Source organism: Ovis canadensis, chromosome 21 (assembly GCF_042477335.2).
Source record: "Ovis canadensis isolate MfBH-ARS-UI-01 breed Bighorn chromosome 21, ARS-UI_OviCan_v2, whole genome shotgun sequence".
Lineage (NCBI taxonomy): Eukaryota > Metazoa > Chordata > Mammalia > Artiodactyla > Bovidae > Ovis > Ovis canadensis.
In genome coordinates this window covers 56946148-56969821 of record NC_091265.1, presented here as the reverse complement: position 1 = coordinate 56969821, position 23674 = coordinate 56946148, and the positions used below count along the sequence as shown (strand labels likewise).

Genomic DNA, 23674 nt, shown 5'->3' with positions numbered 1-23674 from the left:
TGCATATAGCTCACCGTGGTGGATGACCCTAAATTGCAATTCTCTGCTGATCCTGAGTAAATCATCCTAGCTGGAAAAATACCACTTTGGAAATACCACTTTGGAACAGGAACTGCTTAAAGTTGGTGACTAAAATTCATCCTTCCCCGTATAGCCCTTGGACAGGAAGTGTTTGCTTCCTGCTGTTCCTTTTGCTTTGCTCGGGGGACTTTGCTTGTCTCTGCTTTAGTCCCTTATACATGATCGTAGAGTCAAGCTCATGGATGGCACGCCCGGCTACCTCATTTAAGGTTCATAAGGAGCTCCTCTGTAGCTTCAAGTATGGAAGGTGGTTGAGTGTGCTAATCCTTTGCTGAGTTCTAAGGCTACATCTCTATTCTATTACAGAATATCTTATCTGGACTGTCCTAACTTTTTTGTGCCCTAGGGATACAGAAGTCTTTTTTTTAAAAATTTTACTTATTTATTATTTTTGATCTGGAAGATTCCCTGGAGAAGGAAATGGCAACCCATTCCACTATTCTTGTCTGGAAAATCCAATGGATGGAGGAGCCTGGTCAGCTACAGTCCATGGGGTCTCGAAGAGTCAGACACGACTGAGTGAGCTCTCTTTCTTTCTTTTGGCTGTGCTGGGTCTTTGATGCTGGGCGCGGGCTTTCTCTAGTTGCGGAAAGTGGGAGTTACTCTTCATTGCAGTGTGTGGGCTTCTTATTGCAGGGGGCTCTCTTATTGTGGAGCACTGGCTCTAGAGATTGGGCTCAGTAGTTATGGCTCACTGGCTCAGTTGCTCTGAGATATGTGGGATCTTCCCACATATCGAATCTGTGTCCCATATATTGCCAGATGGATTCTTAACCACTGGACCACCAGGGGCATCCTGGGATACAGCATTCTTTTCTGTCCCTGGCTAAAGGAGATACTATAGAAGGATTCCTACTGATTCTGTCACTAGACTGTTCCTTCCAACTAATAATTCTTTTCTAGAAAATATTTGTTTTTATTTATTTATTGGGCTGCTCCGTGTCTTAGTTTCCGCACATGGGATCTTCGATCTTCATTGTGGCATGCAGGCTCTTTAGTTGAGGCATTCAAACTCTGAGTTGAGGCATTCGAACCCTAACCCTAACCCTATCCCTAACCCTAGTTAGTTTCCTGACCAGGGATCGAACCCAAGCCCCTGCATTGGGAGTGCTGAGCCTGGTAGCACTTGGTAGCCATTGGGCCACCAGGGAAGTCCCGCAATGAATGATTCTGAAATTCTAAGTAGACACGACCTTTCCATGTTTTGAAATTTCAGTCATTGGATATTTCGGAGAAAAGGCAGCTTCATCTGGTCCTGCAAAATCAAAGTCTATCTGACAACTGGAAGGTATTTGATGGAGAAAGCTCTGCAAAATCTGTTATGAATTTGCTAGCACTGCCATAACAAAGTACCACAAACTGAATGGCTTAAATGGCAAAAATGTATTGTCTCATCATTCTGGAGGCCTGAAGTTCACGATGGGGTTGGCAGCATTGGCCCTTTCTCAGGGCTTTGAGGGAGAAGCTGTTACCTGCTGCTCTCCTAGTGTCTGGTGGTTTGCCAGGCATCCTGGCATATCCCATCTCTGCCTTCATGTTCCATGACCTTCTCCCTCTGTGTTAGCCTTATCAGGCCTGAGAAATGGGATAATTCCTGCCATATCAGTAAACAAAGGATGTCACAGTCATCAGCAATTGTAACCATTATGGATGGTAAGCTGGTGAGTCCCGAGGGAACTCAGGAAGGAAATAATACCTGCTATCTAGCAGCCAGCAGACTGCAGCCACTCCCCATGGTGAGCCCTAAGGAAACTCGGGGTGGGAAAACAGTCTACTGGCCCCAGATAGGTGACGTATAGGGAACATCCTACATAGGTGCATATCCCAGGATGAGTTAAGTGAACAGAGACTCTTGTGTGTGTATGTGTGTGTTAGCTGGCCAGTCGTGTCTGTCTCTTTGTGACTCCATGGTCTATAGCCCACCAGCCTCCTCTGTCCCTGGGATTCTCCAGGCAAGAACACTGGACTGGGTTGCCATTTCCTCCTCCAACAGAAACCCTTGGTTTTTCCCATACGTAGGAAAGCACTAGATTCCTTAACTTGAGACATCTGGTATTTTGCTGCTCTGTGTGTGTGTGTGTGTGTGTGTGTGTGTGTGTGTGTGTGTGCTCTGCTGCATCTGACTCTTTGCAGCCCCATGGACTGTAGCCTGTCAGGTTCCTCTGTCCGTGGGATTTCCCAGGGAAGAATGCTAGAGCGGGTTGCCATTTCCTCCTTCAGGGGATCTTCCCTACCCAGGGATCGAACTTGAATCTTCTGCATCTCCTGCATTGGCAGGTTGGTTTTCCTTTAATTGACAACAATCTTTTGATGTTCAGACTACTGCCCTTTGTTTCAGAGCTTATATGCAACCTGGCTCCTCCCTTGCCTCCTCAGAGCAGTTCTCTTAGGGATACTTGAGATGCTGTCTCCTGGATCTGAAGTCCTAAAAATCCCCATTGAATAAACATAACTCTCAGCTTTTAGGCTGTGAATATTGTTCAGGTCCACAGGTCACATGGCTGTGTCTGAGGCATCCTCTTCCTGTTCCAGTGGGAGACCAATTGACATGGAGAGGTATCTTTCTTTTCCTGCCAAAGGTAGTTCCCTAACACTCAAGATGTTTACAGAAATAGGCAGAGTTTGTGCAGCCCTATGAAGCTGCCATGTGATGCAGGGGGATGGTCCCTGGACTTGAGACAAAACACCCTGGGCCCCACCATGTGACCTCAAGTATCAACATCCCCATCGCAAAGTAAAGGAAGTGAAACAGCCAGCTGTTTAAGGCCCCTCCAGCCTTAACGATTCTTGCAGCTGCTGGGCAATTGAGTTGAAATCTCTGCATCTAGAGATAAGCCCCACGCTGTGTGTCTATTAAGAGGCAGTGACTGCATTTGGATCCACCGCCCTTTGAGAACAATGTCTCACTTATTTTGTTTTAGTTGCTAAATCCTGTCTGACTCTTCAGGATTACCAGGTGGCTCAGTGGTAAAGAATCCACCTGCAATGCAGGAGACACAGAAGATACAGGTTCCATCCCTGAGTCAGGAAGATCCCCTGAAGGAGGGCATGGCAACCCACTGCAGTATTCTTGCCTGGAGAATCCCATGGACAGAGGAACCTGGCAGGCTACAGTCCATGGGGTTGCAAAGAGTTGGACACGACTGAGCGACTTAACACGCATGCATGTCTGACTCTCTGTGACCCCATGGAGTGTAACCTGAGAGGACCCTCTGTCCATGGGATTTCTCACTTACTAGAAGTCAGTGAATGGGGAGAGGGGAGGGGATGGGGTAGGAATATCTTCTTAGTTTTTCTCTCAATACCAAACCACTCTAGAATAACAACTTACAAGTCATGACCATTTAGGGCAATAAGAAAAATTGTGTGTTTCCAGTTTTTTGTTTCACTGAGTATATTGCTGCTTTCTATAATTAGTGAGAATTTCCCCAGCGTTGACCCCTTACCCAGGAGGAACTCTCTGTTTTTCTTAATATGTTGAACTTGCAGATCATTAACTTGTTAAGTTACAGAATTTCAGATCTGGAAAGGGCTCTTTGCAGCCTGAGGAAATGGACCAGACTGGTAAGTGGCTAGTTCAAGGTTATATGTCAAGTTAGTGGTAGGCCCAGGACTAGAAAGCATCAAAGTCAACTTTCTCAGCTATATAAGAGGTGATCTCTGAAGATCTAAAGCTTTAGGCTTAAGAAACTGATGTTCTGGTCTTGGCCAGAGATCTCTGCTCTCCCACGGTGGCTCTAACTAATCATTAATTTTGCTTGGGAGGTTGACTTTTTTAAAAAAAGACTTTATTCTTAAGTGAGTTTTTAGGTTCAGAACAAACTTGAGTGAGATTTCCCATATACCTTCTGCCCCTCCACATGCTTAGCCTTCCCAGTTATTAATATCCCTGATCAAATGGTCCACTTATTATAATTAATGAACATACACTGACATATCATTATCACCAGAAGTCTATAGACTTCTATATTTAAAAAAGAAATCTATAGAAAAATAAAAGAAGTCTATAGACTTCTAAGCTTAGACGTCTATAGCTTAGACATTAGGGTTCGCGCTTGGTGCTGTGGGGTTTAGCTAAAAGTGTAATGATATGTATCAAAATGATACCTATCAAACCACGTACTAAGAATCCTTGCGCTTTGCCTAGTCATTACCCCTGCCTACACCCCCTGACAACCATGATTACTTTTATCATCTTCAAAGTTTTGCCTTTACCAGAATGTCATATAGTTGGAATCCCAGAATATACAGACTTTCCAGATTGGCTTTCTTCAGCTCATAATATGCATTTAAGTTTCCTCCATGTCTTTTCATGCCCTGATAGCTCATTTCTTTTTAGTACTGAATAATATTCCATTTTCTGTTGGACCGCAGGAAATGGGCTTTATCTATTATTTATCTATTCATCTACTGAAGGACACCACGGTTGCTTCCAAGTAGGTTGACTTTTTGAGTGTACAAAGACAGATTATTCAGAACTTTCTTCATTGGAATGAAATGCTATTAAGTCTCATTAAATACCATTATCTCATATTAAATCTCTGATGAAATCCATGAGAGCAATTGTTCTCTGGACTTTCGGATTTCACGAAATTGTAAGTTAACAAAAAATGTACATTGTATTGATTTTACTGAGCAAATACGCATGTCTTTTTTAAAAAATCTATCACTTATTATGACCTTACTATTATAATTGGAGAAGGAAATGGCAACCCACTCCAGTACTCTTGCCTGGAAAATTCTATGGACTGAGGGGCCTGGTAGGCTACAGTCCATGGGGTCGCAAAGAGTCGTTCACGACTGAGCGACTTCACTTCACTTCACTATTATAAAAGACATTTTAAGTCAAAAACTAAAAGAGTATGCAATCTCAGAATCCATCACAGCTAGATAAATTCCTTTTTGAAAAACACTTGCCTTGTTCTTATTTTTATCATTTTGCCCAAATCAGTAGAATCCTTGTCACTCACCAAACCTAGCCTACACATCAGCCTTGGAAACCACTGCCTTAAGGAGCTAGCCAATGTGACCGAAGTTCCTCTGCAAAAGAATTCTTCTGCCTATGACTGGCTCCTCTCAAGAGATGCTGGAGGTTGAACACATTTCTGAACCGCTAAAGAAAATAGTGAGAGTGAGAAAGGAGGTCTTCTAAAGATGAACTTGCAAAAAACTTCCTAGGAGAAGATTTGTAACTTGGATTTCTAGATGATAAAACATTCTGGAGGCTTAGGAGTCAAATGGGGGTGGGAAAGAGAGAAAAATTTTCCCCTGTGAATGTTAACCTGCTGGACCAGTAAGAGGTAGGTTAAATCCTACAGGATGGTGTAGGCAGCTGCTGTGTGGGTTCATGAGTCAGTGTGCTCAGAATCAGCAAATGCAGAGAGCTCAGTTAAGAGAGAGGTAATCATAAACCCTGAGTATTCACTGGAAGAACTGATGCTGAAACTGAAGCTCCAATACCTTGGCCACTTGATGCAAAGAGCTGATTCACTGGAAAAGATTCTGATGCTGGGAAAGGTTGAGGGCAGGAGGAGAAGTGGGTGACAGAGGATAATATGATTGGATGGCATCACTGACTCAAAGGACATGAGTTTGAGCAAACTCTGGGACATAGTGAAGGACAGGGAAGCCTGGTGTACTGCAGTCCATGGGGTAGCAAAGAGTCAGACATGACTGAGTGACTGAAAAACAACAAAAATCATCCCCAGGAGAAACCAAGACACTGGAATTCCTGTTTTTATTTACTCAGTGGCTCTTTGGCAAAGGGACTAATCCCTGTGTACAGTTTTAAAGGACATTGTATGACTATTAGCAATAGTCACTCAGATAATGCTGGCTTTTTTTTCTTCTCTTTAAACAAGATTCTAGCTTTTTTTGGTTTTGTTTTACTGTACTACATGGTATGTGGGATCTTAGTTCCCTCACCAGGGAGGGGACTTATGACCCCTGCACTGAGTCTTAACCACCAGACCACCAAGGAAGTCCCTCCAGCTTTTTCTCTTTTTAACATATTTATTCATTTATTTATTTAGCTGCACCAGGTCTTAATTGTGGCATATGGGATCTTTTTAGCCACTGGACTCCCCAAGGAAGTCCCAAGATTCCAGTTTTAACAAACAACATGTTCCTGACAGCAATTGGCAGTCTTCACTTTATCTGTCTCTTATATTGTCTGAAAAAAAGACATACTTAAAAAAAGAAAAAAACAAACTTCATCCTCTTGCGAGATTTACTGGGTATATACAAGTCAGAGTATGATTCCCAACACCTTTCGGTCATAAGACTGTACCTATATTCTGTTTTCTCAATAATGACCCATTTTGCTCCCTCTTGTAGACTGTGCCTCTTTTTTCAAAGAGCCAAATAAAAGTGAATCTAGGACTCTTCCCAGAGAGTAGAGGCATTCAGGGCACTCCCTAGACACTGTGTGTGCTCTTGAATAAAGTCGGAGCCCAGGGAATTTCTACCTACAGGGAACAGGAAACCATGACCACCTGAAGGGAAAGGGGTTTGTGCCATGACGTCTCTCCAGAACTTGAAGTTATGCCTGAAAATCTCATTTCCTCAGAAAAGTTGAACCAGGGGGAGAGGGTGAAATAAGAAAAAAAAAACAAAACTGTTTGAACTTTCCTGGTGATCCCGTGGTTAAGCATCCACATTGCAAAGCAGGGAACATGGGTTCAATCCCTGGTCAGGAAACTTAAGATCCCACATGCTGCAGAGCTACTAAGCCTGCACAAGGAAAGATCCCAACTAAGACCTGATGCAGCCAAATGAATGAATTTTTTTTTTTAAAAGAAAAAACTTTAAGGATTATAAAGTTTCTGCTATACTAAGAAGCTCTGGTGGGTTAGTACATATTTTCCCAAAGATAAGTACATATTACTTGCAAAACCTTTTTCACCAGGTAGGCTGTTAGGAATGTTCTAGAATCTTTCAGGAGAATGGTATAGTCATTCTACTATTCCTGAAACCTGAGTTTTTGTCACCTTGAGAGATGTGATTTTTTTTTCCACCCACATATGAACTGGGGACTGAGAGCTCTGATGTTTGACCACCAGGTTTTTACATAATTAAAATAAAAATTTTAAGATAAACTCTAAAGTAAAAGAAAATATTTACAAATAGGGCACATTCATTATAGGAACTTTGAGACAAACAGAAATAGAAAGTGATTGTTAATCTCACTACCTCATCACACTGTGGCTGTATTTCTTCCCATGACTCCTTCTGGGTATTTTTTCAGGCACAACTGTAATCATGGCATCCTTCAGTTCAGTTTAGCCACTCAGTCGTGTCCAACTCTTTGCGACCCCATGGACTACAGCACGCCAGGCTTCCCTGTTCATCACCAGCTCCTGGAGCTTGCTCAAAGTCATGTCCATCGAGTCAGTGATGCCATCCATCCATCTCATCCTCTGTCGTCCCCTTCTCCTCCTGCCTTCAATCTTTCCCAGCATCAGGGTCTTTTCCAGTGAGTCAGTTCTTTGCATCAGGTGGCCAAAGTATTGGAGTTTCAGCTTCAGCATCAGGCCTTCCAATGAATATTCAGGACTGATCTCCTTTAGGATTGGCTAGTTTGATTTCCTTGCAGTCCAAGGGACTCTCAAGAGTCTTCTCTAACACCACAGTTCAAAAGCATCAGTTCTTTAGTGCTCAGTTTTCTTTATAGTCCAACTCTCACATCCATACATGACCACTGGAAAAACCATTCCTAACCACCTCATATTCTTTCGTCACTTGTGTGGGTGTGTATTTCACCATGTCACCACTCCACGGGTCTCACTTTAACTGCCTATGAAATTGCTTCCTGTGAGTGGCACATGTCAGTTAGTATTTCCTTGTTGAGCTTGAGAACAACACAGTTTTTGTCGTTGTTGTTTCTCACTGGAAACTCCTGAAAGCATTCATTCTGCCAGGCCCTTGCCTATGGTAGTCATTGTTATACTGGAAGTCTTCACTAATTGAATTAAAATAAGAGCTTGTATTTAATACATGTTTCTTTCATTATCGGTAAAGTTGAACACTTTTCCATATTCTTTTGTTTGTATCTTTTGTTTTGGGGACATCCTGGTTAAATCCTTCAGGCAGAACCAAGTAGAAGGATGTTTCCCATTGATAACCATTTAGAGATTAGCAGTACATGTTCAAAGGGGCAGCATTCCATAGAGCGTGGGAGTGAGAGGGCTAAGCTTTGTAGTAGCAATGATCAAATATTCTATTTTAAATTAGATATAGGTTAGCTAGGTTAACAATTGTAAATAGGTTACATAGCATCACCAACTCAGTGGACTTGAATTTGTGCAAATTCTGTGAAAGAGTGGAGGACAGAGGAGCCTGGCATGCTGCAGTCACGTGGGGTCTCAGAGAGTCGGAGATGACTCAGTGATTAAACAACTAGGACAGTAAGTAGATAAAATGTTATTTTAAAACGAAAGACTAGTAAGTCAGACGGAGAAAGACAAATATCATAGGAATCTAAACACAATGATGCAAATGGGGACTTCCCTGGTGGCCCAGTGGTTGAGAATTCGCCTGCCAGTGAAGGGGACATGGGTTCGATCCTTGGTCCAGGAGGACCCCACAGGCCTCAGAGCAGCTGAGCCCAGGTGCCACAGCTACTGAGCCCACACTCTAGATGCCGAAGCGCTGCAGCCAGAGAAAGCCCACACACAGCAACGGAGACCCAGCGTGGCCAAAAATAAATTTAAAAAAAGATACGAGACCCAGCATGGCCAAAAGTAAATTTAAAAAAAGATACGAGACCCAGTGTGGCCAAAAATAAATTTGAAAAAAAGATATGAGACCCAATGTGGCCAAAAAATAAAAGATACAAATTAACTTATTCACAAAACAGAAACAGACGCATGGACATAGAAAACAAACTTACGGTTACCAAAGGGGGAAGGTAGAAGGAGGGATATATTAGGGATTAACATATACATATGACTAGGTATAAAATAGGTAATCAACAAGGACCTGCTGTATAGTGCGGGAACTCTACTCAATATGCTATAATAATCTAAGTGGGAAAAGGATCTGAAAAAGAATGGATATTTGTTTATGTATAACTGAATTACTTTGCTGTGTACCTGAAACTAACACAACATTGTAAATCAACTATAGTCCAATATAAAATAAAAATTAAATGAAAAATTAAAATGTAACACTGAGGGAGTAGTTTTAATTTGGTTCAGTACATGTTGGATCTTCCCTGTGGCTCAGATGGTAAAGAATCTGCCTGCAATGCAGGAGAACTGGGTTCAATCCCTGGGTTGGGAAGATCCTCTGGAGAAGGGAATGGCAATCCACTCCAGTATTCTTGCCTGAAGAATCCCACGGACAGAGGAGCCTGGAGGGCTACAGTTCGTGGGGTTGCAAAGAGTCGGACACAACTGAGCGACGTTTTTAACACGTTTAACGTATCTCCACGTGAACTGAACTGGTTAGCTTTTGTCTGCTCCCTCCCGTGGTCAGCGAAGAACAGACAGCAGTTCCGTTAACTGAGGGCTTCTCAGAATAAAAGATTCACATATTCAAATACTCCAAAGGTATAACCCTAGGTCCTTTTCTCCTGCTGTTGAGATGTCCTCCCTCTGGTCTGACGGCTTTCTGACTGACTTTACCTTCAGATTTCTGACCGCACACTTCTGTCACATTGTGCCCTTTCTTTGCAACTTTTCAGCTTATCAGCACCATAAACTCTTTCTCGGACAATGTATATTTGCTTTATATTACTGACATCTACTGATACTGCCTGTGTCAGGCATGGGGTTTAGTACTTTTTAGGCATTACTTACTTAATCCTTACAACAATATGGTAGTTACTAGCATCATCTCCATTTTGCAAATGTGGGCAGAGTCTCAAAGAGATGGACCCAGAGGAGGTGGTGGGGGAGCGGCCAGGATTTGAACTCAGGTCCTGATTCTAGAAAGTGTTAGCCACTCAGCTGTGTCTGACTCTTTGGGATCCCATGGATTATAGTCTGTCAGGTTCCTCTGTCCAGGCAGGAATTCTGCAGTGGGTAACCATTTCCTTCTCCAGGAGATCTTCCTAACCCAGGGATCTGAGCTGGGTCTCCCACTTTGCAGGAGGATTCTTGCCATCTGAGTCACAAGGGATGCCTGATTCTAGGGCCCCTACAAAATGTCACTTCAAACCTGCAGTTTAACCTCAAAGGTCCTGGAAAAGTACTGCATTATGAAATCTCATGCAGTATGGCCAAAGATTTGTACCGAGTAGATGCTCATTAAAATCCTTGCCAAGAGGCCACACGCACCCTCTGGGATGGCCTGCACTCTGTGGAATGTGTTTCTTTCTGAATAAAGTACACTTCTTACCTATTTAAAAAAGAAATCCTTGCTGAGTAAAAAGACGATCTTCCTGTTTAAAAGATTTGATGTCTTCAAATGAGGCAGTTTCTCTGCCTTTCTGCAAACTATAAACTCATAGTTGAGAATTCACGGGACTATTCCCTGGGGCCGCAGTGGACTAGAGCATCGGAGTCTTTGGAATGCCCTGAAAGAGAATAGAACAGAACTTTTGACCTGAGAAACTTTACTACAGAAAAACTAATAAGCTGTGGATACACTGTAAAGTGGGACTATAGAGAAGGGTTGAACATTTCACATCCCTCTGACTTTCAAAGACAAAATTTTGTCCTGTTTTCCAGATGAAATTTGTACCAGACACATCTGGATTCTCTCTGTGGGTGACGTGGCCTCTCAAATCATGTTTATACACTTGACAAAGGAACCACCTTTTCGAGCTTGGACCTTGACATTCCAGCAAGATCTTCCTGACAATGGCCTCCATGGTAAGGACAACCCCCATTTTCCTAACAAAGTCCAGACTGTAGTATTGGTAACCTTCTCCCAAATTCAAACAGGACCTCAGCATCCTGGGACTCCCCTGGAACCATTTTGTCTACCTTTGGGCAAATTGGGCATGCTCAACGTGTAGTGAAGCCCACCACTGTCCTTTGTTTTGGAGAGTCTTATTTTTTGCCTAAGTTTTCTATCCTATACAGGTTGCTAACTAACTGTGCATTCCCCTTGCCCCTACAGCTACTGGTATAAATAGCCTGCATCTCCCCGTTGGTAAACAATGAAACTAAACATAATTTTTAAAAGTGAAAAACAAAACAGGCTCAGTTTAAAGTCTTTGTCAGATTATTTGATTGACTAATCTCATCTAAAACTCATATTCTAATTTCTGAGTTTATTGACTGCCACAGTGTTATCTCTTTACAGGGTTTCATAATGTTGGTTTATGGGCCATGTTCAGGGTTTGTATGTTTCTCCTGCTCGCCTTCCGTGCTCAACCCTCTAGGTCTTATGCTCTTGCATTTGCCTTCCTACCATCCTCAAGGCTCTAGCTCAGAACTGGCTCTCATTATGATGGTTGAGCTGCCCCACTAGTAATGTAGGAGGACACAGATCCAGGCATGAAGCCAGCAGGCAGCCTGGCTCCTTCCCTGGGCTGCAAGATGAGTCTCTGGACTTGCAGCCTGTTATACATCTTAGCCCAGGCAGGTTTCAGCAGCAATTTAGTTCAGCAGCCCCTAGCCTGGCCTGGTTCAGCCCACAACTTTGGACAGGGGTCCAGCTCCATCCCCCATCTAATTTGAGACTTTTAGTTCCCATGTCCCGCAGGAATGAATCTGGGGCTTTCACTGAATGTCTGAGCCTGGAGCTCTGCAGCCCACTCACCATAGTGCATTTTCATCCTGCTTCTCATCTGTGGTTCTGAGCACACCTCACTCCCACCCCCCACCACGCAGAATAATGGCCCATAGAGATGTCTACCTTCTAATTCCAAGAACCTGTGAATATGTTATTTTACATGGCAAAAAGGAATTTACAGGTGGGATTGAGTTCAGGATCTTGACAATGGAAACAGCAGATGTCACAGAAAGAAAGAGGTTTGAAGATACTACACTGCTGGCTTTGAAAAAAAAAGGAAGGAAGGGGCCATGAGCCAAGGAATGCAGGCAGCCTGTAGCATTTCCTCTGAGTCACCTATCTCTCCCTTTCCCTTATAAGGACTCTTGTGATCACATCAACTTGTTTGCAGAATCCTAGATAATCTCCCCATGTCAAGATCCTGAACTCAGCCCCATCTGTGTGAAACAGATTTCCCCTTGACTCTTCAGAATAAACTCAGGTCTGTTGACACCTTGATTTTGAGCTCGGTGAAACCTATTTTTGGCCTTTCTATGGCTGTAATATTCTATTATGTATATGTACCACATCTTCTTTTTAAATTTTTTTTTAATTTATAGTTTATTTTTTGAATGTGCTGCACAGCTTGCAGCATCTTGGTTCCCTGACCAAGAACTGAACCTGGGCCCTCTGCAGTGAAAGCGCCAAGTCCTAACCACTGGACCATCATGGAAGTCCCTCAGTTTTCAGTGTTTGTTACAATTGCCATCAGTTCAGTTCAGTCGCTCAGTCGTGTCCGACTCTTTGAGACCCTATGAATTGCAGCACGCCAGGCCTCCCTGTCCATCACCAACTCCCGGAGTTCACTCAAACTCACGTCCGTTGAGTGGGTGATGCCATCCAGCCATCTCGTCCTCTGTCGTCCCCTTTTCCTCCTAAGAAACTATCTTTTTGTTTGTTTGTTTTGGTTCTGTTTTCTTTTTGAATATTTTAAATCTCCCCTCCTTTTCTGTGTGTGGAGTGGGAAAAGACTGAATTTGCCCACAAATTGATGCTTTCTCTCGGAATGAACGGTGACCGTTTATTAAAGTGGGAAAAACAGATCAGTAATGACAGGAGTGTGTAGAGTACTAGCTAACATATTTTTAGTACTTTAGGAAGCTGCAAAACTTTTTTCTAAGTCACACATATACCATGTATATATCTATAAACCTAACATTGTAAGGCTTAAATGAGTTGCCAGACTGTTTTCATTTTTTTTAATATTTATTTATTTGGCAGTGCCAGGTCTTAGTTACATGGGAACTTTTAGCTGTGGTGTGAAAACTCTTGGTTGTGGCATGCAGGATCTTAGTTTCCTGGCCAGGAATCAAACCCAGGTCCTCTGCACTGGGAACAAGGGGTGTTAGCAGAGAAGTCCCCAGAGTGTTTTTAAAATAGCTATAACTCGAGAGTGCAAGTACTGTTTTGTGCATTGAAATCTGAAATATCTTTTTATCCCTGTCATCTATCCCTCTGAATTAAAGAAATAGTTCACCTTTTCTAAGACTTCCCTTTCACCATCTGCCTCTTTCAGAGTTTGTGGGAGTAATAACAATCATTAAAGGCTTTTGAGCAATTAGAATTGTTTTCTTCTTATTAGACTGGTGATTATCTATAAGAAAACCGTTGTACAAGTTTTCTATTGCTGCAAAACAAATTACACCAAAGCTTAGTAACTTAAAAAAAGAAAAAGGGACACATATTTATTATCTCACATTGTTTCTGTGGGTCAGGAATTCAAGAGCAGCTTGTCTGGGTAGATCTGGCCCCAAGTCTCCCACGAGGCTGTGGTCATGATGTCGGACATGATGCAGCTGATCTGAAGTTGATTAAGGCCAGAGGATCTGCTCCTACCCTGCCTTACTCACGTGGATGTTGAGTCAGTGCTGACTGTTAGTAGGAAGTCACAGCTTCTCTCAAGGATCTCCCCACAGGGCTGCCTGAGTGTGTTTACCACTCGGCAGCTGACTTTCCACAGGGCAAGCAGTTCAAGAGAGAACAAGGAATTTGCTTCAGTGCCTTTTACGACCTAGCTCAGAAGTCTCAAGGTATCCTGTCCACAGCATCCAACTGGCTACACAAGTCAACCCTACTTAGCATGGAGGGGACCATGCAAGGGCGCGAATAACAGGAGACCAGGATCACCAGGGCTAGCTTAGAGGCTGCCTGCCATGACCTAGGAGAAGGTTCTATCATTTAGTCTTCTGCCATAGAGCTTTCCTTATCTCATAAAGCCTCAGAGAGGCAGAGTAGGAAAGAAATTCCAGGGTCAGTTAGTACCCAACATCTAGCTCACAGCAATCACTTCCTTTTTTCTTTTTAGCACTTAAAAAAAAAATTAGGTTTCCTTTAAAAAAAAATTATTTGCTGCTCTCAGGCTTTCTGCAGTTGCGGTGTTCAGGTTTCTCACTGTGGTGGCCTCCCATGAGTCAAAGCATGCGCTTTAGGGCGCAGGGGCTTCAGCAGTTGCAGCACGCGGGCTTAGTTGCTCTGAGGCATGTGGAATCTTCCCAAGCCAGGGATCGAACCCATGCCCCCTGCATTGGCAGGCGGCTTCTTAACCACTGGCCCCCCAGGGAAGTCCAGGAATCACTTCTTTAAAATCATATCACTTAAAAATCTCTACTGATAATTTAAAACTGAGCTGCATAAGCCTTGCCTCATTTGCATGAGAACCCCCAGATCTCCGAAGAGCAGAAAACCTGCCTTATGCTTCTGAAACTGTTCCAGCATTTTGCCTGCTCCTTGGCACAGAGATAGGGATACATACATTTTTGTAAACTTGACAAACTGTTAACAAGCATTTGAAGAGTAACTCACTGGTTAATGGGCTTCCCAGGTGGCGCTAGTGATGAAGAATCTGCCTGCCAATGTAGGAGATGCAAGAGCCGCAGGATCGATCCTTGGGTCAGGAAGATCCCCTGGAGGAGGAAGTGGCACCCCACGTCACTATTCTTGCCTGGAAAATTCCCTGAGCAGAGCAACCTGGAGGGCTACAGCCCATGGGGCTGCAGAGTCAGACACGACTGAGCACATTATTGGTTAATATTCAGCCGCCACCTCCTGACGCCTACCTTCTTAATTTGATGTTTCTCTGTGGTTTGAAAGCTTGGGAGCGACTGACTCCAGAATTTAAAGAGAAGTTAGCTGTAGGGTGAATCTGTCCACACTGAGGTTGGATTTAGAGTCCAAATAGGAGCCAAACTGGGTGTATACAGATTCAGAAATATTGCCAGTGTCCTTGTCCAGGGAATCTAGCGAGGCACATTGGATAGAAGCGGTATGTGTAAGCCGAGAGGCAGGATGTCAGAGGTGGTGCAGACGCAGCTGCATCTGCTGCGTGATTTTTAGGCAAGTCCTCAGATCACTGAGGGGCTTCCCAGGTGGCTCAGTGGCAAAGGATCCGTCTCCAGTGCAGGAGACACAGGAAACATGGGTTCGATCCCTGGGTCAGGAAGATCCTCTGGTGAAGGAAATGGCAACCTGATCCAGTATTCTCACCTGCAAAACCTCTATGGACGGAGGAGCCTGGCAGGCTACAGTCCAAAGGGTTGCAAAGAGCTGGATACAATTAAGCATGCAGGCAGATCACTGAAGCAACTTAGCACACACGCGCCTGATCACCTAAACTCTCTGGGTGTGGTTTCCTTATCACTTAATTGGGATAATAATGGCCATGTGTTTTCAAAGATGTGAAGCAATTGGACCTCTCCTACTGGAAGGACCATAAACAGTTATAATCACTTTATAGAGCACTGGCAATATCCAGTAGAGCTTAGGATGTAATACCACACCTCAGCACTTCTATCCTCGGTCTGACCTCCTAGCAAAAGTTCTCAACCCTGATTGCATGTTAGAACCACCTGAAAGAGTTGCTTTTTTTTTTTTTTTTTTAAGTCCTAATGTCTCAGCTCTATTCTCAGGGATTACGATTTTATCAGTTCTGGGATGAGGCCCAGAAATTGGTTTTTTTTAAAAGCTCCCAAGGCTATTCTAGTGTGCCTTTTGCCAGCGAAAAGTTCACAGGGACAAAGAGCTATCCACCTGGTGCACCAAATACATAAAACCACAGGGGTTAAGCATCTAATGTGAAAAGCCAATCTTTACAATTCTTTTAAAAAGATAAAAAACTAACACATGACCTTGGGATCTGGAAGAATTTCAGAAGATTCAAAATGCATTCACCAGAACGGATAAGACAGATATATATTTGTCTTTGATGTGTAAAAATCATGTATTTGAAAAGATACCACAAACAAAGAGAACAGAGAAGCCACCAGGTGAAAGAAGTAATCAGAGAATCAGATAAGCAAGGGATCTGTGTTCATAACATAAAAAGAGTTCAAATGTGTCAGTAAGAAAAAGATGAAAAAAAAGATGAATTATCTAATTGCCATTACTTTGTTGTAAGGAGAATAGACAAGTAAAATACCAGAGTTATACAAAGAACTTTTCAGCAGGAAAATAATGAATCAACTATGAATTAATATATATACTCAGGGACTTCCCTGGTGGTTCAGTGGTTAAGACTCCAAGCTTCCAAGGGGCATCAGTTCAATCCCTGGTCAGGAAACTAAGATCCTGCAGGTTGCATGATGCAGCCAAAAGAAAAACTCAAACAAAAATATGGTGGTGGTGGTTTAAGTTGTATCCGATTCTTGCGACCCCATGGACTACTGTAGGCTGCCAGGCTCCTCTGTCCATGGAATTCTTCAGGCAAGAATACTGGAGTGGGTTGCCATTTCCTTCTCCAAGGGATCTTCCCAACCCAGGAATCAAACCCAGGTCTCCTGCATTGCAGGCAGATGATTAACTGACTGAGTTATGAGGGAGGCCCTATAAACAAACAAACAAACAAACAATATATATATTTACATATTTCATACATGTGTATTCACCAGGGCACTGGACATGTCATTCTGCCACATGGCATGGCCTGTCAGTCCTAGTCAGGGTCTGACAAAATGTGGTCCATGGGAGAAAGGAATCCAAACCACTGTAGTATTCTTGCCTGGAGAACCCCATGAACACAATGAAAAAGCAGATGAGCCCCCCAGCTTGGTAGGTGTCCCATATGCTGGGGAAATAGTGGAGAAACAGCTCCAGAAAGAAGAGGCTGGGTTAAAGCAGAAATGTCACTCAGTTGTGGATGTGTCTGGTGGTGAAAATAAAGTCTGATGCTGTAAAGAACAATATTGTATGGGAATCTGAAATCTTAGGTCCACGAACCAAGGTAAATTGGATGTGGTCAAACAGGAGGTGGAAAGAGTGAACATCGCCATTTTAGGAATCAGTGAAGTAAAGTGGATTGAACCCAGGTCTCCTGCATTGCAGGCAGATTCTTTACCAGCTGAGCCACAAAGGAAGCCCAAGAATACTGGAATGGATAGACTATCCCTTCTCCAGCGGATCTTCCCAACCCAGGAATTGAATCGGGGTCTCCTGCATTGCAGGTGGCTTCTTTACCAGCTGAGCTATCAGGGAAGCCCAGAACTAAAGTGGATGGGAATGGGCAAATATAATTCTGATGACCCTTATATCTACTACTGTGGGCAAGAATCCCTTAGTAGAAATGGAGGCGCCCTCATAGTCAACCTAAAGAGTCTGAAATGCAGCACTGGGTGCAATCTCAAAAATGACAGAATGATCTCGGCTCATTTCCAAGGTAAACCATTCAATATCACAATAATTTAAGTCTGTGCTCCGACCACTAATGCCAAAGAAACTGAAATTGAACTGTTCTATGAAGACCTACAAGACCTAACACCAAAGCAGGTCTAACAGCATTAACTAGAGCTAACACCAAAAACAGATGTCCTTTTCATCTTAGGGGACTGGAATGCAAAAGTCGGAAGTCAAGAGATACTTGGAATAACAGGCAAGTTTGATCCTGGAGTACAAAATGCAACAGGGCGAAGGCTAACAGAGTTCTGCAAAGAGAATGCACTGGTCATAGCAAACACTGTCTTCCAACAACACGAGAGACGGCTCAACACATGGACAGCACCAGATGGTCGATACCGAAATCAGACCAATTATATTCTTTGCAGCCAAACATGGAGAAGCTCTATACAGTCAGGAAAGGAAGACCTGGAGCTAACCATGGCTCAGAACATCAGCTCCTTATTGACAAATTCAGGGTTAAATTGAAAAAAGTAGGGAAAACCACTAGGCCATTCAGGTATGACCTAAATCAAATCCCTTATAACTATACAGTGGAGGTGATGAATAGATTCAGGGGATTAGATCTGTTAGACAGAATGCCCGAAGAACTATGGATGGAGGTTCATAACACTCTATAGGAGGTGGTGACCAAAACCATCCCCAAGGAAAAGAAATGCAAGAAGACAAAGCTGAGGAGTCCTGACAAATAGCTGAGAAGAGAGGCAAAAGGCAAAGCAGAAAGGGAAGGATATACCCATCTGAATGCAGAGTTCCGGAAAGTACCAAGGAGAGATAAGAACGCCTTCTTATATGAACAATTCAAAGAAGTACAGGGAAACAAGAGAATTGGAAAGGCTAGAGATCTCTTCAAGAAAATTGGAGATAGCAAGGGAACATTTCATGCAAAGACATTCACAGTAAAGGACAGAACGGCAAGGACCTAACAGAAGCAGAAGAGATTAAGAGGTGGCAAGAATACATAGAATATACAAAAAAGGTCTTATTGACCCAGATAACCACACTGTCCCACAGCCAGACATCCTGGAGCGTGAAGTCAAATGGGGAAGCGTTACCACAAACAAAGCTAGTGGGGGTGATGGAATTCCAGCTGTCACCATGTCAGGAAATTTGGAAAACTCAGCAGTGGCCACAGAACTGGAAAAGGTCACTTTTCATTCCAATCCCAAAGAAAAGCAATGCCAAAAAATGTTCAAATTACCATACAATTGCACTCACGTCACATGCTAGCAAGGTAATGCTCAAAATCCTTCAAGCTAGGCTTCAGCAGTACCTGAACTTCCAGATGTACAAGCTGGATTTAGAGAAGGCAGAGGAGTCTGAGATCAAATTGCCAACATCCCCTGGATCATAGAAAAAGCAAGGGAATTAAAAAAAAAAAAATCTACTTTTGCTTTACTGACTATGCTAAAGCCTTTGACTGTGTGGATCACAACAAACTATAGAAAATTCTTAAGGAAATGCAAAAACCAGACCTTACCTGTCTCCTGATAAACCTGTAAGCAGGACAAGAAGCAAGTTAGAACTGGATGTGGAGCAATGGACTAGTTCAAAATTGGGAAAGGAGTACGTCAAGGCTGTTTATACTTATCCTGCTTATTTAACTTTTCTGCAGGGGACATTATGTGAAATGTCAGGCTGGATGACTCACAAGCTGGAATCAAGAGTGACAGGAGAAATATCAACAACCTCAAATACGCAGATGATACCATTTTAATGGCAGAAAGTGGAGAGGAACTAATGAGCCACTTGATGAAGGTGAAAGAGAAGAGTGAAAAAGCTGGCTTAAAACTTAACATTCAAAAAACTAAGATCATGACATCTGGTCCCATTACTTCATGGCAAACAGAAGGGGAAAAAGTGGAAACAGTGACAGATTTTATACTCTTGGGCTCCAAAATCACTGCTGAAGGTGACTATAGCCATGAAATTGAAAGACACTTGCTCTTTGAAAGAAAAACTATGATAAACCTAGACAGCATATTAAAAAGTAGAGACATTACTTTGCCAAAAAGATCCATATAGTCAAAGCTAAATGGATCTTTTTTCAGTAGTCATGTACAGATGTGAAAGTTGGGCCATAATAAAGAAGGCTGAGTGCCGAAGATTTGATGGTTTCGAATTGGGTGCTGGAGAAGACTCTTGAGAGTTCTTTGTACTGCAAAAAGATCAAGCCAATCAATCCTAAAGGAAATCAGTCCTGAATATTCATTGGAAGGACTGATGCTGAAGCTGAAGCTCCAATACTTTGGCCACCTGATGCGAAGAACTGACTCATTGGAAAAGCCCCTGATGCTGGGAAAAATTGAGGGCAAGAGGAGAAGGGGATGACAGACAATGAGATGGTTGGATGGCATCAATGACTCAATGAACTATTTAAGCAAACTCTGGGCGATAGTGGAGGATAGGGAAGCATAGTGTGCTGTGTAACAGAGATCAGCTCATGGGGACGTGACTTAGTGACTGAACAACAACAAAACAAAAATAATGTTGATCAATAAAAACAAAACCTTCAGTTGATACAGTATGACACCAGTTTTCTGAGAAAATTTGAAACACAAATCCATACCGTACTAGTAAAGGTTATACAAGTGTAAATGCTTATATGGGTCTGGAAAACACTATCCAGAGTTTTATTTTTACCTCCAAGAAGGAAGGGAAATAGGATTGAGGTTTCAGATAAGTCTGTAATATTTTAGGTGTTAATCGGATTGGTAAAAACGTGAACGTGTTGTATCATTATATTTTGTTTGCTTTACAATACTATAAAAATTATTGAAAAATTAGTTCTAGCATCTTTAAAGGCTAATCCTCTAGAACCACAATAATTTCTCTGATGTGAAATCCTGATCTGATTATCCTGGTTTGTCATTTTAAAGGCAAGGTACATGAACTTGTAGAGAACCCAAGGCAGAAAGTCTTTATTTCGCCATAAGGAGTTATGATAGCTCAGAATCAGCCTGCAATGCAGCAGACTCCGGTTCGATTCCTGGGTCGGGAAGATCCTCTGGCGAACGGATAGGCTACCCACTCCAGTATTCTTGGGCTTCCCCGGTGGGATGGTAAAGAATCTGCCCGAAATGCGGGAGATCTGGGTTCGATCCCTGGGTTGGGAACATCTCCTGGAGAAGGGAACGGCTATTCTTGCCTGGAGAATTCCATGAAAATAGTCTCAGAGTCAGACACAACAGAGCTTTCACAAGGAGTTATGTTGGGGTGTTAGCTTCCTATATGTGATAAACCCTAAGCACCCGTTTGGGGGCGCCAGAGGACAGCACAAGCCCGCGGATCCCGGGTTCTCCCAGGGGAGTGGAATGGGCGGGTTCACACTCGTCAGTAATCAAACCTCCCCTGGGCTCTTAACCTCCTGAAGTAGCACACGCTGTTTTCTAACGTCCTGGGCTTGATATAGTGAGGGTTTGCGGAGCCCCTGAAATGCAGCTTATTTTTGATCTGAATACTTAGATCAAAGTATTCTTGATCTTTGATCAAGAACTTTGAGAACTGAGTCAGTTGGCACTGTTTCTTTCATTGGGTAGATGGCAAACCACTCCAGGATTCTTGTCTGGAGAATCCCAAGGATGGAGGAGCCTGGTAGGCTACAGTCCATGGGGTCCCAAAGAATTGGACACAACTGAGCGACTGCACTTTCTTTTCTTTCTTATGGAAAATTAATCTGACTGAGCCTTGGTCCTTCTGACGCCCCCAGAATCCTCATAAGCAGGAAATGAGGCTGCTTGATAAATGTGCTTTTCTCATCTCTTGTGAAATTGTCATATATTAAAAAATAATTGGAAAGAAATAAAGGCTGATCAAGGTTGTTACCCAAATATTATAACAAAAATTACATTTAGGTAGGTTGATGCCTGGTGAAAATGGAGACTGAATGGCTTAAAGAGGGTCTTCTGAGAAGTCCTGTTAAAATCACCTGAGCAAGTTAGGAGAAAGCCTTCCTATTGGATAGCAAAAGAAAAGATCACCCAAAAGTCCCCTCCCCTTGGTCCCCTAGACCAGTGATGGAACTGTTCACATCTGTGATGTACAATGAAGTAGCCACTAGCCCGTGTGACTGCAGAGTGCTGAACTGTCGTTGGAACCAAGAACAAAATTTTACTTTTTATTTAATTTTAGTTCTTTTCAATTTTAGTAACCACATGTGGCTACTGAATTGGGCAGTCAGCTCAGGTCTAGATATTTTTAAATGTCTTTTTTTGTGTTGTACCACTAATATATGCACTAAAGAAAATGAGATGCATGTTAAATTCAAATTGGGGTGTATATACGTCTATATTTTCCCCTACTGATGTCAAATGTACTTATAAATACACGCACATTTTTTCCTTTCCAAAAATGGAATCACACTTAACATATTGCTTTTAATGTTTTATCCCCATGCCAGAACTTTACCTAATTTTTAATAGTTGGAACATCCTCTGTTGAGTGGCTAATAGTGGATAGTTACTGTTCTAAGCACACTGGCCACGTTATCTCATGTGATCCTCCCCACCTTGTGAGGTAGATGTGACCCCATTTTGCATATATGTGCTCAGTTGCTTAGTCATTCTGACTCTTTGTGACCCCATGGACTATAGCCTGCCAGGCTCCTCTATCCATGGAATTTTCCAAGCAAGAATACTGAAGTGGGTTGCCATTTCCTCCTCCGAATTTTACAGATGACTTCTCTGAAATATGTAAAGATGAGCATGTACTTCGTGAAACTCAAGCAGAGGCAGTGGGGGAATCAGGGTTCTAAGGCCCCCAACCAGCTGTACTGACTTCCGAGCCTGCTTTTGAATCTCTCTGCTTCAAATAAAATTTTTAAAGTCGACATATAATTCATTAACGATGTCGTGTTAGTTTCAAGTGTACCGCAAAGTGACTCAGATAGGTATAGTTATACTCTTTTTCAGATTATAGGTTATTACCAGATATTGAGTATGGTTCCTAGGTCTTTGTTTTTCTTTTTTTTTTTTTTTTTTTTTATTTTTTTGTTTTTCACCTAGTAAATATATATTAGTGTGTATATCGGAGAAGGCAATGGCACCCCACTCCAGTACTCTTGCCTGGAAAATCCCATGGGCGGAGGAGCCTGGTGGGCTACAATCTATGGGGTCGCACAGAGTCGGACACGACTGAAGCAACTTAGCAGCAGCAGCAGTGTGTATATGGTAATCTGAAACTCCTAATTTATCTCCCCTACCTAAACTAATTCAGCTTAAAATAAGCGTTGTTTTCTCCATACCTCACTCTAATTTCCCCAAAATCTTTTTTTAGAAAAGTTAAACTCCTTACTGTAGGTTTATGCACATTAGTCATTTTACGAACATCATCCTCTTTGGGGCATTTTCCTCAGAGCTTGATGTAAGACCCCTAAAGAGACAGGTAGCTCTCTGTTTAAAGTTAAGATCTCTTTGGAAACGAGGCCACTCAGACTCTTCAGCTTCGCCCTTCCCCCTCCCCCTCTGCAGGTCTCTGCAAGGAGTCTGCTTCCTCTGGGGTTTCAGTTGACAACATCAGCTCTCTTATCCTTCAGCCAACCTTTCTGTAACTGATATCCCCTGTGGACAAGAGGGAGCAAAGCCTCAGGTCACTGTCAAAAGGACGGTAACCCTTGCTTCACTCGAAGTGTGTGCTTGGGGGATGGAGTAACAGGGCCTCGGTTCTCATGAGGGTCGAGGGGAAGTCACTAACCAGCGCCATGCCCAAGACTTTTCCTAGGCTCTGCTGAGGTAAAATCAAGAGAAAAATAAAGCATGACACCATATGCCTTGTGCCCAGGAGCCGACTGGAAAGGAGGAAACGGGAGCAACCATCAGAGACACTGGTGCTGACTGCCAAGGAACTCCGTGCTCTCTTGCTTTCCACAGAATCTGATGAATACTTGGATTGTTTAGTGCAGAAAACACACACACCCCCAAAGTCCTGGAAGTGGATAGAGGTGATGTTTGCACACTATTGTGGCTCTACTTGCTGTTCAGTCTCTAAATCGTGTCGGACACTTTGCAATCCCACGGACTGCAGCATGTCAGGCTTCCCTGTCCCTCACTATCTCCTGGAGTTTGTTCAAACTCATGTCCATTGAGTCAGTGAGGCTGTCCAACCATCTCACCCTCTGCCACCCTCTTCTCCGTCAGCCTTCAGTCTTTCCCAGCATCAGGGTATTTTCCATTCAGTCAACTCTGCCTCAGGTGGCCAAAGTATTGGA

At 42.9% G+C, this 23674-nt stretch overlaps 1 long non-coding RNA gene across 2 annotated transcripts in view; it reads left to right on the top strand.

The window, feature by feature from the left end:
* Positions 1-204: 204 nt before the first annotated feature.
* The window catches only part of LOC138426926 (uncharacterized), a 76114-nt gene continuing 52644 nt past the window's right edge, over positions 205-23674 (top strand). For both annotated transcript variants that reach the window (XR_011251837.1, XR_011251838.1), the window contains exons 1-3: positions 205-328; positions 428-600; positions 10755-10898. This is a non-coding gene — a long non-coding RNA (uncharacterized lncRNA). The remainder of the gene's footprint in view (positions 329-427; positions 601-10754; positions 10899-23674) is intronic.